The following is an 18,317-nucleotide window of genomic DNA, read 5'->3' as shown; positions in this document are numbered from 1 at the left end:
TAAAGTTTGCTCATCAACATTTAGGGGTACTTTGCACGCTGTGACATCGTTAGCCGATGCTAGCGATGCCGAGCGCGATAGTCCCCGCCCCCATCGCACATGCGATATCTTGTGATAGCTGCCGTATCAAACATTATCTCTACGGCAGCTTCACACACACTTACCTGCCCTGCGACGTCGCTCTGGCCGGCGAACCGCATCCTTACTAAGGGGGCGGGTCGTGCGGCGTCATAGCGACGTCACACAGCAGGCGGCCAATAGCAACGGAGGGGCGGAGATGAACGGGACGTAAACATCCCGCCCACCTCCTTCCTTCCGCATAGCCGGTGGAGGCAGGTAAGGAGATGTTCCTCATTCCTGCGGCTTCACACAGATAGCGATGTGTGCTGCCGCAGGAATGAGGTACAACATCGTACCGACATTATGGAAATGACCGACGCTACACAGAACGCCGATTTACGACACTTTTGCAATTGTTTATCGGCGCATCTAGGCTTTACACGTTGCGACATCGTTACTGGCGCCGGATGTGCGTCACTTTCGATTTGACCCCGACGATATCGCAGTAGCGATGTCGCAACGTGCAAAGTACCCCTTAGACAAGCCTGTGAAATACTTGGAGAATATAATCTGGTCAGATGAGACCAAAATTGAACTCCTTGGATGCCATAATGCACACCATGTTTGGAGACCAAAAGGCAAATCAATCCCAAAATACCATAACAAGAGTGAAGTTTGGAGGTGAGAACGTCATGGTGTGGGGCTTTTTTTCAGCATACGGTGCTGGCAAACTTCATATATCGGTAATTGAAGGATGAATGGACAAATGTACTGAGACATTCTTAATAAAAATCTGCTGCCATCTTCCAACAAAGGCTTTTGTATGAAGTATTAAATAAATTTCAGTAAGCGCATTCAATACTTTTTCCTTGTGTCATTTCTGATTATTACACGTAATTAAATTTATGGACATCTATGGTTTGATATTTTTGCATCTGTGGATTGGATTGGTTGTTACCGACATCTGGTGAGAAATTAATGTCAACAGTACCTTTAAAAATACATTTACTTAGAAAATTGGGGACGTGTTCAATACTTATTTCACCCGCTGTATATCATTCCACGCACACTGCAAATCAATAAAAAGAATTTCTGAAATAAATGAACATTAGATTTTCAAATTAAAAACATTCTCAACTTGAAAAATCAAAGAAAAACTCTACGAATATCCGCACTTTGTACATAGTAGTAAATCACTCCTGTTAAATCCATGCCAGGGCTGCCAACTTGTTTTTTTTTTCTGGTCATCTTACCAAAATTTCACATAAAGCCAATTTTTTATAGATTCATTGGAAAACCAAATTCTAAGAAATACATCTACAGCCCATAAAAATGATATGAAGATATTATTGGAAAGCCAGATTCTAAGTGATATGTCTACAGCCCATAATAATGATATGAAGATATTAGCTGCATTCACTGTGATCTGTAAAATGAAGATAAAACAGGTTTTTCAGCTTCAAAAACTTTTGGGGGGATAAAGTGCTCTGTTTTTATCTTCGGAGTGTCCAGGAATTTCTAGATGGTTGGAAATCATCGTCTACTGTTGGGTATCATCAATCTTTCGAATTCTGCAGGTTGCACCTCCCTCCGGTATCAGCAGAGGGTGCCACTATCCTGTATCAGGATCTGTAACCCTGGCATTTATTTTTATTGGGTCAAATATCACTTTTCCAGCTCAGCCGATAAGAACAAGTGGCAGATTGTCTGAGGCTGCAGATTTTCACTGTGTAAAAATTAACTTGAACTGCTGACTTCCGCGAATTATTTAACACTTCCCTCTTTGTGGTGTGCACACTCGGTGGGGCTCAGTTTCTATATTACGCACAGTATAGAACACTTCCTTTCTAGATCTCCTCTATTGCTCTTTCCATAAATGATCAGTGTTTGTTTTTTTTGTGTGGATTTTTAGTATCTCTCGTCTGGTCTCCAATCGATGAGTGGTGGCCCTGCTCCTCTCGTGGTGTCACACCTCCTCCTCTCTCTCCGGTAGGGGCAGGGTTCCTTTCCTCACCCTCATCTCCCTCCTCTCTGTATCTCTCCTCCTCCTCCTCTTCACCCTCCTTCTGTCTCCCTTCTACACATCTCTGGCCTCCTCCACATCAGGGAGTGGATTCCTGCTACATCTCAGTGACAAGGACCTCTCCCAGCAGTGTCATCCAGCAGGTAAGATGTCACAGGACGCCACAGTCATGGGGCGGCTTTAGAGGAAAGAGGTGTCTATAGTCAGTGCAGGGTGATGATCTGCAAACCCTTCCGCTGCAGCAATGTTACTTATTCATGAGCCTTATTTAAATCCCATAAACCCTCGTCACAGTCATCGGCTCGGCAATGTGTGGCTGAATGTTTGGCGGCTGGTTCCATGAGCATTACATCTTATTCCTGTGCAATTCCTATAACCTTAACCCTTGTGTACATCATCCCGGTAAGACTTCTGATCTGCGGAGAATTAGAACTTTGTTTGCCGGTGATTCCGGAGAATTAGAACTTTGTTTGCCGGTGATTCCATGGTTTATGTCTACATTCACCTTACACTTTATAGTTCTACGATAGTTACTGTTTTTAGCCCTGAGCAGAAGGTTACCTGCCCATCATTCATTCATTTTACCCAACGCTTGACTTTATAGCCTGTTAACGCGAGGAACCTTGGCCGCCCATCCATGATCTTCCATGAAGAACCCAACTAACATCTGTCCCTAGTTCCAAACCGTAAGGATTAATTCTACAATTCTCACACTAGATGAATGGCGTGATCCTTCCCGTAGGGCACACTAGTATATTTATAGAGAACTTTTACTTAATGGGAACATTGGGTTACTGTTTAGATGCCAACCATACCAACTATGTATACTCCGCAATGTCACCAGACAGTATATCCATGATTTGGGGCCTGAGTAATGCTTTTCAGATCTGATTTCAATGCCCTTGATAGTACTTTGATTTGCCAAGGTGACTTTGTTTGTTTCCATTCTACATCGGGCATATTATTCCTATTTATTTTGGGTAGCGGCTTGAAAAAAAAAAGGATATGTTGATATGAATGTTCACAAACGCACATCAGCGTGAGTTTTGTTAGCTCAATTATGACATTTATGCCTATACTTTATCTGTAGGACATTTGGATCTGAAAAAGGCAGAGAAGGCAACATCGCTCTAAAATAAGGATCCTCATAATATAGCAATAATTCACGTAAAAGCTGAATATTTAATAAAGGGCGGCATCAAAAACCAGAATGGTGATAATGATTTTGGCTTGAGACAACTCGTATAATGCAATTCTGCATATATAATGTAATTACGCCTCTTCTACCTTTTGAGCAAAGCCTTATACTTAGAATGGTGGATATTACGGATTTATAGATGGAAGCTGTCTGCAAAGGTAATATCTGACCCAAATGAAAAATAAACGCAGTTCTGCCGTGATTTTTAGGTAGCCAAAAAAAAAAAGGATAATGAGTTTGTACCAGTCAGCATTTTTTAAAGAAGCCAAGAACGGTGTAGAAAAAAACGCCATTGATAGGACATAAGCTAGAAATTGCCTGATTTGGGATTTCTTTTTCAGTCTTTTCCAGCAAAATGCAACATCTGGTGACTATGAACAACCAGACTCTATGATCGTAACCTCCAAATTCTATAGGATAATATAAATCTCCATAATACGATATTATAAAGTAAGGGCGAGTGTTGTAAAAAAATAAATAAATCTTATATTTTGGGTGTGTACCTTAGTACAGATAGACTGATGCTCATAGGTTCTTTATTGATTACATGGAACCTGCACAGATGGTGTTTTCCCTCCTGGGAGGAGAGAAATCTGATATATGTATATTTTGCTATCCGTTATGAATACCCATCTGTACAGACAATGGACTACCAGAGATGAGGCTATACATAGTGTATATATTGTAGATCATGTATTATCTCCACACGACGTGGATGCTCCTCAGCTTTTATGCATAATTTACCAATAGGAAGGAGTTAATAAGCGACTGCCAAACACCTCTGCTGCGACTATCTCTGGGGGAGATGAAAGATTGGACCATTGATATTTAACATCTAATCTGTATGATGAGCTTTATTACCTATCACAAAAATGGGGGTCATGTTGCTTTTCTCCATTGAAGTCTATGAGATTAAAGGAACCTTGGTTTGCTTGCCAGGTGGAAAAGGTATACAGGGATTTATGTTTTCCCAATAGGTGGGAGTCCAAAAACCCCCACCTATCTGACACTTATGACAAATCGAGGTTGATAAATGTCTATAATAGGAAAATACTCTCATGCATTGCATTCGTGGGCATAAACAGTAAAGGGAACGATAAATGGGTCCTTTGCTGTCCTATAGCTAGTCATAAAGCACAATTCCTCCTGCTTTGGAGATAGAAATGGACCTCCTTAAACAGGTTGCCCACTATTTTTACATTGATGGCCTATCCCTACAATAGGTCATCAATGTCTAATCAGCTGTGGTCCGACACCCTGCACCTCCACTGATCCGCTATTCTTGGTGCCGCCGGCCACAGCAGGCAGCCGGAAGTGCTCAGATTCGAAGATACCCCCTCAACTGATAGTGGTTGAGTCCGGGTACTGCGCATCCGCCTCCTATTCAAGTCAATAGGAGGCGGATGTTCAGTAACCGGCCTCGCCAACTATCAGAGGACAGGACAGATTTGGAACTAAGCGTTTCCGGCCACCTGTTGATCAGACATTGCTGACCTACCCTAGGGATAGGCCTTCAATGTAAAAGTAGAGGCCTGCTTCTTTAGGGAAATGCAACTGAGCATTTCCAGACACTTGTTGCCGTAAACGAGAACAGCTGATCGGTGGGGGTGCAGGGTGTCGGACTCCAGATAATCAAACATTGATGTCCTACCCTAAGGATCAATGTTAAAGTAGTGGCCAAACTCTTTACCTCTTGGGCGTATGTGCATAGGTTGCACCAATGATATGTCCACCCCTGTCCTTTGCTGCTTGTGCCAGATGTGCATGGAGGATATAACAACCCTGGTCTCTTCAAAGGCCATTCAATAAGATATGTATGGAGGATATAACAACCTTGGTCTCCTCATAGGTCATTCTATAAGATATGTATAAAGGATATAATAACCTTGGTCTCCACATAGGCCATTCTATAAGATGTGTATGGAGGATATAACAACCTTGGTCACGTGATAGGCCATTCTATAAGATGTGTATGGAGGATATAACAACCTTGGTCACGTGATAGGCCATTCTACAAGATATGTATGGAGGATATAACAACCTTGGTCTCCTCATAGACCATTCTATAAGATGTGTATGGAGGATATAACAACCTTGGTCTCCTCATAGGCCATTCTATAAGATGTGTATGGAGGATATAACAACCTTGGTCACGTGATAGGCCATTCTACAAGATATGTATGGATGATATAACAACCTTGGTCACGTGGTAGGCCATTCTATAAGATATGTATGGATGATATAACAACCTTGGTCACGTGGTAGGCCATTCTATAAGATATGTATGGATGATATAACAACCTTGGTCACGTGGTAGGCCATTCTACAAGATGTGTATGGAGGATATAATAACCTTGGTCTCCTCATAGACCATTCTATAAGATGTGTATGGAGGATATAACAACCTTGGTCTCCTTATAGGCCATTCTGTAAGATGTGCATGGAGGATATAACAACCTCGGTCTCCTCATAGGCCATTCTACAAGATATGTATGGAGGATATAACAACCTTGGTCACCTCATAGGCCATTCTATAAGATATGTATGGAGGATATAACAACCTCGGTCTCCTCATAGGCCATTCTATAAGATGTGTATGGAGGATATAACAACCTTGGTCACCTCATAGGCCATTCTACAAGATGTGTATGGAGGATATAACAACCTTGGTCTCCTCATAGACCATTCTATAAGATGTGTATGGAGGATATAACAACCTCGGTCTCCTCATAGGCCATTCTACAAGATGTGTATGGAGGATATAACAACCTCGGTCTCCTCATAGACCATTCTATAAGATGTGTATGGAGGATATAACAACCTCGGTCTCCTCATAGGCCATTCTACAAGATGTGTATGGAGGATATAACAACCTCGGTCTCCTCATCGGCCATTCTACAAGATGTGTATGGAGGATATAACAACCTCGGTCTCCTCATAGACCATTCTATAAGATGTGTATGGAGGATATAACAACCTCGGTCTCCTCATAGACCATTCTATAAGATGTGTTTGGAGGATATAACAACCTTGGTCTCCTCATAGACCATTCTACAAGATGTTTATGGAGGATATAACAACCTTGGTCACATCGTACGATATTCTACAACACTCTATATGACTTAGAAGTTATAGAAATGTGAAAGGTCTTACATACACTCACATTTATTGAGTAATCGGCAGTGTTATTTTGGATCAATTATACAGAGACGTTTTCATCGGTTTGTACATGATACAATGCAGAAAAAAAAACTATTAGAAAAATGTAATCCTTTTCCAGCAGATACATCTGAACAATCTACTGGTGCAGAGGCTGAAACACAGCAAAATCTACTGACAGCAATGATTTAAGGATTAAGTTGCAGATAATCTCCTCGTTAAACAAAACTTTATTTATCCCCAGACTAATATAATTTTTAAAGTCCTAATTTTTTTTTTAAAAAAAGTTATATTTCCATTGGGTCATATTTTAGGCTTATACTGTGCCGCTGTCCAACTGTTGGCACACTTCAATGTATATGTCTTCATAGTTCCGACCAGCAGTATCTGCCCAACATGTGCTACAAGTCTTCTCACCTATCTGGAAAAAGAAAGCAATCAGTATGAAATTTGTAGTCAGCCAGGGCTATAAACTAGTCCTGCATTCTGGGCAAGTGTAGGGTTCAAAGAGAGACACTATTGGCCAGTTATGATTCTCCTCCCCAAAGTTAGACCCTGATTAAAGGGAATCTGTCAGCAGGTTTTTGATATCTAATCTGAGAGCAGCATGATGTAGGGGCAGAGACCCTGATTGCAGTGATGTGTCACTTACTGGGCTTCTTGCTGTAGTTTTGTTTTATCAGCAAGAGATTATCACTAGCAGAGTAGTAAATCTGCTGCCATGCAGTCTTCCATATTTATGAGCCCTGTATATCTCCGCCCCCACCACTGATTGGCAGCTTTTTGAATATGCACAGTGTACACAGAAAGCTGCCAATCAGTGGAGTGGGAGGGGTTATTCAGTAGTCAGAGAACTGGTAGATCTGCATCAGATAAGACTGTGATTTTATCAAAACTTCAGCAAGCAGCCCATTAAGTGACACATCACTGAAATCAAGGTCTATATCCTTACCAAGGTAGAATGAGTAGCAAAAACCTGGTGATATAATTTAGAGGGAACCTGTCACCAGGTTTTTCCCTTATGAGCTGCGTCCACCACTAGTGAGTTCTTATATACAGCATTCTAGAATGCAGTATATAAGAGCCCAGGCAGCTGTGTAGAACGTGAAAAAAGTTTTATAATACTCACCTAGGGGGTGGTCTGGTCTGATGGGTGTCGCTCATCTTGGTCCGGCACCTCCTCCATCTTGTGCGATCATCATCCTCCTGCCCAGCACCATGTGCATGAGATGTCCTACGTCATCCACACAGAGGTTTCCAATGTGATCCTGCACAGGCACACTCTGATGTGTCCGACTGAGGGCAGATTAAAGTATTCTAGTGCGCATGCGCGGGAGGTGTTCGACCTTTCCTCGTGCCTGTGCATTACAGTACTTTGTTCTGCCCTCAAAGTGGGCATGTGCAGGAGCACAATAGAGGCCTCTCTGTGAATGACGCAGGATATGTCATCCTGAGATTCAGGACACTAATCTGTCCTCATAATAGTGGATATTGATAGTGGGTATTGAAAGTTCTGTGAATTCGGGTGTTTTTTGACCAGTGAAATTTTTTTTTGTATTTCGGAAATATTAGTAAGGAGGTGAAGAGTTGTGTGAGACCTTGGAGGTTGGAAGAAGAAAGCAGTATTGAGGATTATGCCTGTTGCAAACATTGCCATTAATGCCGGGGCCACACAGGGACTAATGCGATCCTCGCATGACAATCGGCTCACGCTGGCAGCACAGCAGGAGCCGAGTGTCATGCGAGTGTCACTGCGACTGAGGTCCGATCATGCGATCGGACCTCTGCGGGGGGCGGGCCGGCACTGAGGAGGGGCGGGCCAGCACTGAAGAGGGGAAGGAGGGATTTATTTCCCTCTCTCCTCCGTAGCCGGCTATTGCCATTCTCACTCTGCACTCGCAGTACACTGGTGTACCGCGAATACAGTGCAATCTTTCTCTCGTCCCATAGACTTGAATGGGTGCGAGAGAAAGTCTCGCATTACAGTAGCAGCATGCTGCAGTTGTTTTCTCGGTCCAATTGGGGCCAAGAAAATAATCGCTCATGGGTGCTGGGACATACAGTTAGGTCCAGAAATATTTGGACAGTGACACAATTTTCGCGAGTTGGGCTCTGCATGCCACCACATTGGATTTGAAATGAAACCTCTACAACAGAATTCAAGTGCAGATTGTAACGTTTAATTTGAAGGTTTGAACAAAAATATCTGATAGAAATTGTAGGAATTGTACACATTTCTTTACAAACACTCCACATTTTAGGAGGTCAAAAGTAATTGGACAAATAAACCAAACCCAAAAAAAAAATTTTTATTTTCAATATTTTGTTGCGAATCCTTTGGAGGCAATCACTGCCTTAAGTCTGGAACCCATGTACATCACCAAACGCTGGGTTTCCTCATTCTTAATGCTTTGCCAGGCCTTTACAGCCGCAGCCTTCAGGTCTTGCTTGTTTGTGGGTCTTTCCGTCTTAAGTCTGGATTTGAGCAAGTGAAATGCATGCTCAATTGGGTTAAGATCTGGTGATTGACTTGGCCATTGCAGAATGTTCCACTTTTTTGCACTCATGAACTCCTGGGTAGCTTTGGCTGTATACTTGGGGTCATTGTCCATCTGTACTATGAAGCGCCGTCCGATCAACTTTGCGGCATTTGGCTGAATCTGGGCTGAAAGTATATCCAGGTACACTTCAGAATTCATCCGGCTACTCTTGTCTGCTGTTATGTCATCAATAAACACAAGTGACCCAGTGCCATTGAAAGCCATGCATGCCCATGCCATCACGTTGCCTCCACCATGTTTTACAGAGGATGTGGTGTGCCTTGGATCATGTGCCGTTCCCTTTCTTCTCCAAACTTTTTTCTTCCCATCATTCTGGTACAGGTTGATCTTTGTCTCATCTGTCCATAGAATACTTTTCCAGAACTGAGCTGGCTTCATGAGGTGTTTTTCAGCAAATTTAACTCTGGCGTGTCTATTTTTGGAATTGATGAATGGTTTGCATCTAGATGTGAACCCTTTGTATTTACTTTCATGGAGTCTTCTCTTTACTGTTGACTTAGAGACAGATACACCTACTTCACTGAGAGTGTTCTGGACTTCAGTTGATGTTGTGAACGGGTTCTTCTTCACCAAAGAAAGTATGCGGCGATCATCCACCACTGTTGTCATCCGTGGACGCCCAGGCCTTTTTGAGTTCCCAAGCTCACCAGTCAATTCCTTTTTTCTCAGAATGTACCCGACTGTTGATTTTGCTACTCCAAGCATGTCTGCTATCTCTCTGATGGATTTTTTCTTTTTTTTCAGCCTCAGGATGTTCTGCTTCACCTCAATTGAGAGTTCCTTTGGCCGCATGTTGTCTGGTCACAGCAACAGCTTCCAAATGCAAAACCACACACCTGTAATCAACCCCAGACCTTTTAACTACTTCATTGATTACAGGTTAACGAGGGAGACGCCTTCAGAGTTAATTGCAGCCCTTAGAGTCCCTTGTCCAATTACTTTTGGTCCCTTGAAAAAGAGGAGGCTATGCATTACAGAGTTATGATTCCTAAACCCTTTCTCCGATTTGGATGTGAAAACTCTCATATTGCAGCTGGGAGTGTGCACTTTCAGCCCATATTATATATATAATTGTATTTCTGAACATGTTTTTCTAAACAGCTAAAATAACAAAACTTGTGTCACTGTCCAAATATTTCTGGACCTAACTGTAGGTTAATATTGGTCCGAGTGGAATGTGATGTTTTATCGCATTCGACTTGGTCCGATTTTCATGCCATGTGGCTTAGGCCTCATGGTCCAAGTATAGACAGTGATGTCCGGACTGACCACAAGTCTCCTGACCCAAACTCAACATCTCCAGCACCATACATATGAGATTGTTACGTTTAGATCCGGAGACCCTTGACCAGTCCGGATAACGATGTCTACACTCAGACTTATAGAAATTATATACACATTTGTGGCATAAAATGAAGGATAACTTTTTCATGCCAGGTAAGTTATAAGACTGGTCATATAAAGCTCAATGTTTCTTCATGATTAAAGGTTATAAGCCTTTCCCCAGAGCCATTCTGACTGTTTCAGAATAAAGGATCGGCGACTGATACCTGTTTAATGCTCATCATCTCCAACAAGACAAGTCATTTGAGTAGTCTTTTAGTCAGAGCTTCATATGACCCGTCCCGGAGTGGACCCACTGGGCCGTACACTGGACTTCCCTGGGGAGCTAACAAGTAGCGAACCCCTATACACGGAGTGTCTGGCGCAACCCCAGGGGGCCTAAATGCATGACTGCCAGGAACCAGTGGTGGTCGGCTTTCATGGACTAGAAAAGTCTCTCAACATCTGGTCCTGGTGTGCTCGGATGTGGCAGCACAGAGATGGTAACTCGGACTTGGCAGCACGGAGGTCATGGCTCAGATATGGTAGCACGGAGATGGTGGTAGTGAGCAGGCTCTAGGACGAGACACAGGTTAGGAACATGAGACTGGTACTAGGACACAATAAGCAGAACTAGACACTGTTGCTTAAAAGGACCTGAGAATTAGCAACACACTAACTAGTAGGAAACATTGCTCAGGTGCCTTCCCTAAGAGGAGCCAGACTTAAATATCTTTAGGGTATTGGGTGACCTCAGGAAACAGTTCTGAGTAATGAGACACCAGCCCTTTAGGAAAGGGAGCGTGCCTACGCGCACCCTTTGGGCCCTCACAGAAGGTCTGCGTGTGGTCTGGAAGCAGGAGGCAGACCCTGGGGCAGGAGAGGAGAGCGTGAAGGCGCCAGGCAGGTGAGGAGAGCGGCTACCCTGCTGGGGCCTGGGAGCAGGGGGCATGTGGGAGTGCCACGCTGAGACCAGGACCGGGCGCTACATACACAGTATATTAATAATTACAGTTACATAGGTTGAAAGAAGACCAAGGTCCATCTAGTTCATCCTTCCGTCACCAATTATACATTTCGTCAATAAGTCATTTATTATTATTATTTTTTTTCTTTTAATGGTTGTCTCAGAGATTTTTCTGCACTAACGACTACAACAGTGTAGGGTATTCCTAGCAATACATTCTAAAAGTCTACCTTTTTAGAGAATATCCCCTCTTTATCCAGACTAGAATTCCTGTGACAAATTTTCGGTACTATTATATATCATTCTGACTTTCTTTTTTCAGAGGGTCATTCTTAAAAAAACACATATTTTCCATGTGACTTTAGGTCATCAATATCAGATCGGCCACATATCTGACACTCATGACCCATCCCAAGGACTGATCAGTAATTTTATAGTGGACAAATCCTTTAAAATGGGGATCAAATGAGATCAGGAGTGCAGAGTGTGACATGTAACATTATTGTGAAGGTTGATAGTTCCAACCTATTGTATGTCATTAGGACTAATAATATTCTACATTTCCCACCAGTTATCTCCGTGTTTAGGGTTTTCCTTCAGAAACACAGCTCTGAGATGAGCTTCCAGTCTGAACGTTCAGATTATACCTCCTATTAAGCTCTAGATAAACCCCAAGAGATTATACACACCTGAGCTGCTACAATAATGAAGTGCAAGGAGGGAAACATGAGATATTGCTCAATGAGTACATATTGCATTACCATTAGTACGAGATGTACACCTCTCCCATGCCTACAGCTAGTACCAGATTGTACAATAATATTAGGAATCCTGATCAATGATTAAATGAGAAAAAAGTAAACTGATTTATTTTACACAATATTTAGAAAACAGTTCCACGTTTGTGACGTTGAGGACAATGGTCACCACTGTGCGTGGTTGTACAAAGTGTAAGAGATAGATGAATACCGGGGTAGGATCAGGATTGGTGCTGTGTAAAAGCTAAGGATTGTAGCAATGCCCTTGACATTTTCTTTTGAAAATGTCTCAATATTTGTGATTAATGCACATGACTTTGGTATAGTCGTGTTTCGGTGACCCCCCCCCCCTTTACCACCACTTTACATAACCCCCTTACCCAAACAACTATGAAATAACCACGGACAACAAAGTTGGATGAAATGGCCACAGCAGCTTTATTTAACATATATACATAGAATAAACATTAATTGGGGACATCAAAGCCCATAAATCTGGTTATTGACTAGTAACCCAATAAACATTACCTTCCCCCTAAACCACACTTAGAGGTACTTTGCACGCTGCAACATCGCAAGCCGATGCTGCGATGCCGATCACGATAGTCCCCGTCCCCGTCGCAGCTGCGATATCATTGTGATAGCTGCCGTAGCGAACATTATCGCTACGGCTGCTTTACATGCACTTACCTGCCGTGCGACATCGCTCTGGCCGGCGAACCACCTCCTTATTAAGGGGGCGGGTCGTGTGGCATCACTGCGACATCACATGGCAGGCGGCCAATAGGAGCGGAGGGGCGGAGATGAGCGGGATGTAAACATCCCGCCCACCTCCTTCATTCCGCATAGCCGACGGAAGCCGCGGTGACGCAGATAGGAGATATTCCTCGCTCCTGCGACTTCACACACAGCGATGTGTGCTGCCGCAGGAGCGAGGAACAACATCGGACCGTTGCGTCAGCGTAATTATGGAATTCGCCGACGCTACATCGATGATATGATTACGATGCTTTTGCGCTCGTTAATCGTATCATCTAGGATTTACACACTACGATGTCGAAAGCGACGCAGGAAGTGCGTCACTTTCGACATGACCCCACCGACATCGCACCTGCGATGTCATAGTGTGCAAAGTACCCCTTACTCCCAGCCGCAACCACCAACTCGATAGCACCAATATAAAAGAGAAGGGAGAAGAGTTAAATACCAAACACGGGACCCGACATTCTATTTCCAGTGTTCCCCCAAAATCACCAGACCACCAACCCAAACCAGGAAATTAAAGGGATCCACATCTCCTTAGACCCCCAATAGAATTTACACCAACTTCGAGGACCCACCCCAACAGCTGACTGCCACCATGACCCTGCTAACCCACAGAAAAGGGAGGGCGAGCAGGACAATTCCCAGGGAACCGCAGGTCAAAGAGGTCCTCTCCCTCCAAACTGCCATATATATATCCCAACGGTCCCCTGGTACCCACCTCCCTCTTCCAGTCACCTCCCCCTAACCAAAGTCATGCCGGCCTCCACTTATACTGGGGGTAGGGGTTATGGCCATATACTTGGCAGAAGGATGTGCATGGAGTGACAGGGTATCATTGGGGATCGGTACTTTGGAGTCAGTCATAGGCACCCCTTTGCTGTAATATATTGCCTAAATAAGGTACCATGCCAGTTATTTATTCTACCCTATAAGCAATGTTTCTAAGGGAGAATACCTCCACAATGTGACATCTGACGTACCAAACTATTATTTTTCTGCTGGAGAAATTCCAGTTTGTCTTTGTATAGTTCACATGACATACAGAAGTACTGTCATGGGGTGTGACATGATCACTAGGAACAGGGGAGCCTGAACCGACCCTCAGGCTAGGGGAACCCTGGCTGACCTTGATCCCAAAGATACGTCTAAAGGTGATGATGTTTGGGTCGCCTTCTTAACCCTAGCTCCTGAATAACCCTGGTCTAGTGGGCCCCCCCTCCCTCACCCAGAAGGATATGAGTGATTAATCCTACACAAATAAACAGATGGGGGAGGAACCAAAACTCAAACTCACAGCAATCACTCACAGATGTATAGATAATACGTGATCAGGAGGAAACCAGGAGCCTGAATTGGCTCTCAGGCTAGTTGAACCCTGGCTGACCCTGATCCCAAAGATACATCTGAAGGTGATGATGTTTGGGCCTCCTTCCTTACCCTAGCTCCTGAAAAACCCTATTCTAGTGGCCCCCTCCCTCCACCCAGGAGGACAGGAGTGATTAATCCCACACAAATAAACAAACTGGAGAAAACCAAAACTCAAACTCACAGCAATCACTCACAGAGGTATAGACATTATGTGATCAGGAGGAACTGAGGAGCCTAAATTGGCCCTCAGGCTAGGTGAACTCTGGCTGACCCTAATCCCAAAGATAAGTTGGAAGGTGGTGATATTTGGGTCGCCTCCCTAACCCTACCTCCTGAACAACCCTGGTCTAAGTGGCCCCCTCGCTCTAACCAGAAGTGCTTAATCCCACACAAATAAACAGACAAGGGAAAAAACAAAACTCAAACTCACAGCGATATAGACAATATGTGATGAGAAGGAAACTAAAGGAAGGGAGGAAATAATCAGACAAGAGTATTTTCACAACACACCAAACAGCACTCAGCAGTAAACCAGGAACGGGATATCAAAGCACAAGGACCAGGATCACATAAAGCTATCATCGGCATGGGAGAACAGGCTCCACAATCTTAAAAAGGAGCATAGACGACTGTGATAGGTCTCCTGCAACATGTGACTCAAGCAGTAATCCACAGGCTAGCAGAAATGAACTCCTCCAAGCCCGATTACTAACAAGAGCACACCTGGTTGATGCCTGAGCCTGTCTGTGCAACTCAAAAGCAGCATCGTGTGGAGTGTCCGACTCTGCTGTGTGAAATAGTCCTGACACTCAGCGAGTTTTGAGCCAGACACCATGTGACCAGTCCATAGACTTCATATAATTTGCTCCATATGATAAGGTGTGAACCTTTACTTTCTTGATCCCACTTAAATGACACCAAATTCTATTTTCATAAATGAATCACAAATGTCAATCAAAGTTTTCCTAGGCATGAATAGTGTAATTATTTCATTAATACAGCATTTCAGCACCATCACATCACTTGTTTGCAACACATTGAGAAATCTTTCCAAATGTTCTCTTACATTTATGTGAAATTCTTCATCTCGGATACATAAGGAGATAGAAATAATACAATATTCAGGCTGCAATGCAGTTTAACAATGTAATAGTTGTGCACATATAAGATAATGTAGCCATTCGGAGGCAGAGTGCTAGTTGGCAGAAGAAGCAGTGGAACTGGCTTGTCGGGTCCTGCCACCTCCTTGTGAATATGTACATATCGGATGGCACATCTTTCCATCCTGTATCCTCAGGGACTTCCATGGTGAGATTTCCACTTTCAGTAAAGGTTTCCTGTACCACGTGTATTAGAATACTGTGAATAAAGTACTATGTGCCTTTTAGAGCAATATTTCCCAAACCAATGGCTCTTGAGCCCCTTATATATGGCTCCCCATCTAGTAAAATGCTATTGTCAACAGTGAAGTAATGTCCTTGTGACTTAGTCACTGTTTTTCCAAAACCTTCAGAAAGACAATAGTACATATGAATAGAAAAATATGTGTAGTACGGTATATCTTCATCTTCTTTCTCCACTTATGTACCACTTCTCCCTCTCGCCAGTGTCTCCTCCACACCATTCACTCTAATCTGTTTTACTCAATGCAAGATGGACACACACAGTGAGGTATTAGGTTACACCTCCAATTATACTCTATGGAGGGGGGAGAAGAGGGACTGCAAGAGACCAGGCAGATCGTTCTGCAGGTTCCAGCAAATTTCCACTCCAGTGCTGGATTCACAGCCACACAGCTCAGTACTGTTGTTTAATATCTACAATGCTGCTGCTTCTCTATGTGTGCTATGGAAAGACTTACATTCACACTCTGTACTGTGCATGGGAGACATCATAGCAACTTGTCTCTCACCCAGTAGCTCAGAGAGAAATGAAAATTAGATATGGAGCCTGCAGAAGGGAAAACTGGTGAAAAATGCTGGACTCAAGTAATTTAAGGGTCAAATATAGTATTAATCCTCACATACTGTACAAGGTAAAAGATATAACCCCTTAATGACATATGATATACATTTACGTTATATGCTGTGTCTAGCTTTGATGCGGGCTCATACGCTGAATCTACATTTTTCCCAGCAGATGATGGCTGTATTATTCAGCCATCATCTGCCCCTAACAGCCGGGGGTGGAGTGGAGCTGCTCCACCTGTAGCTGTTAACATGTTAACTGTCGCAGTCAATTCATGACAGCAATCAGATGCAGCTGGAAAGAGAAAATTGTGCAAACAGGGTCTTATCCAATGTATAAATTGGAAGCCGGGTGTCACGCTGTGCTTATCACCATTCAGACCGAATAAACTATTCCTTGTCTTTATTAAAATTGCCAAGTACAGGTCAACGCATTTCGGAGGTCTCAGCCCCCTTCCTCAGGACGTATAGCAAGGACAAGGATAATCCGGCGTGATACCTGGTTTCCTTTTTTTATATCCTTCTAAATACTTTGGGGCTGCAGCAGTTTCACCTTGATACTACACGAATATAGGAGTTGTGACTGGCACAACCCCTATAGGTGATTTTACCTAATTTTATAATTTTGATGTTTTATCTGGTAAGACGCTATTGCCCTACTTTTCTACAGCTTCTATATTCCTGATCCAATGTATAAATTATGAGAAATATCCTGGAGAACGTCTGTAGGCCACCGCAGAAACCACATGGAGATCAAACAATATAGTAGGAGAAAGGGTTAATCTTCCACGCAGCCACACAGTCCATACGATATAAATCAAATATGATTTATTAGTCAACGCATTATAGATTGTCCTGATGAAGAAGTCTTTGAAACGCGTTGACTAATAAATCATATTTGATCGACATAATTTGGACTGTGTGGCTGCACAGAAGATTAACCCTTTCTCCTACTATATTGTTTAATCACTGACAGCAGCACTTAACAATCAGCATGGGGCCCATCATTCCTCATGCCCATCATTACATGATTGTGGGACGCCAATGGGTTGCAAAGACAACCAGGGGTCTACTGTGAAAGCCACATTTTAGCTGGCATTCATAGGAGACTGGGATTTGCAATATCCATAGCAAAAGTAAAAGTACATCCCCAAAAATCAAAATATGAAATAAATTATTCTTATTGGTAAACAGGATAATGAGAAAAAAAATCAAAGTGCCATTATTATGTTTTTTTGGCCTCCGCAACACTGCATAAGAGGCAATTAAAATATTGTAACTACCCCAGCATGGTATCTATAACAACATCAGCTCAGGATGCAAAAAATAAGCCCTCACCCAGCCCCATATCCCAAAAATTGAAAATATTCCGGGTCTTAGAAAATGACGACACATGTAAAAAAAGTACCGTAATTTTTTTTTTACAAATTTCTGTTTTTTTTCCCTTCACTATGCGTGTTTGGTATTTGCGTAATTGTACTGAACTGGAGAATCATATTGTTAGGTCAGTTTTACTGTATATTGAACATGGTAAAAAAAAAAAAAAAAAACAACAACATTGTGAAATTGTACTTTTTTTGCAATTAAAATGCACTTGGAATTTTTTTCATCACATGATAAAATGTATAGTGTCATTCAAAAGTACAACCCGTCCCGCAAAAAAACAAGCCTCAAAGTTCATTTTTACCATCAGTGCTAAGAAAGTGATTATCTCGTATGCCAGAAAAGAAAAGTAAATTGCGGTTTCTTCTACACATTGCAAAATTAAAAATGGACAGCACAAGGATTGTAGAGATATAGCATCCATATACCAATGGGTAAGAACAACGTTGATCCATAACTCGGACAAACAGTGCACAAAAACACATGGACAAGTGAAAGGCAATACAGGCTATATAGTGTACGTGTTCTATCTGTGAAAACGGACTTCCCAATGAGGCCTTAAAGGTATTTTTCTTTAATTCCCTAAATCCTTGTGTAGTTTCACACCATCTGTCATATCTGAAAACGGCATGTGAGAAAGAAAAGGTTCACAAACGTTGCCTTAGACAACCAAGATTCCCGGCTATTACCAGCCAAGATCCAAGTCTCTCCGACATTATAACACATATTTGAACAATAACTGTGCGGCAGCTGCTGATGAATTTGTTTTTTTCTTGGGTTCCAAA

At 42.8% G+C, this 18,317-nt stretch overlaps 1 protein-coding gene across 2 annotated transcripts in view; it reads left to right on the top strand.

Moving 5' to 3' along the window:
• Positions 1-2,109: 2,109 nt before the first annotated feature.
• Positions 2,110-18,317, top strand: part of SLC25A22 (solute carrier family 25 member 22) — a 104,713-nt gene continuing 88,505 nt past the window's right edge. The window contains exon 1 of one of the 2 annotated variants that reach the window (XM_075326372.1): positions 2,110-2,226. The gene's annotated coding sequence lies outside the window, so the exon portion shown is untranslated. Of the gene's footprint in view, positions 2,227-2,405; positions 2,486-18,317 lie in introns of those variants that run through there. The other variant, XM_075326373.1, reaches the window with a different exon arrangement.

The sequence above is a fragment of the Anomaloglossus baeobatrachus genome, chromosome 10 (genome assembly GCF_048569485.1).
Source record: "Anomaloglossus baeobatrachus isolate aAnoBae1 chromosome 10, aAnoBae1.hap1, whole genome shotgun sequence".
NCBI lineage: Eukaryota > Metazoa > Chordata > Amphibia > Anura > Aromobatidae > Anomaloglossus > Anomaloglossus baeobatrachus.
Note: the sequence above shows the minus strand (reverse complement) of the source record. Positions and strands in the feature narration are given on the sequence as shown.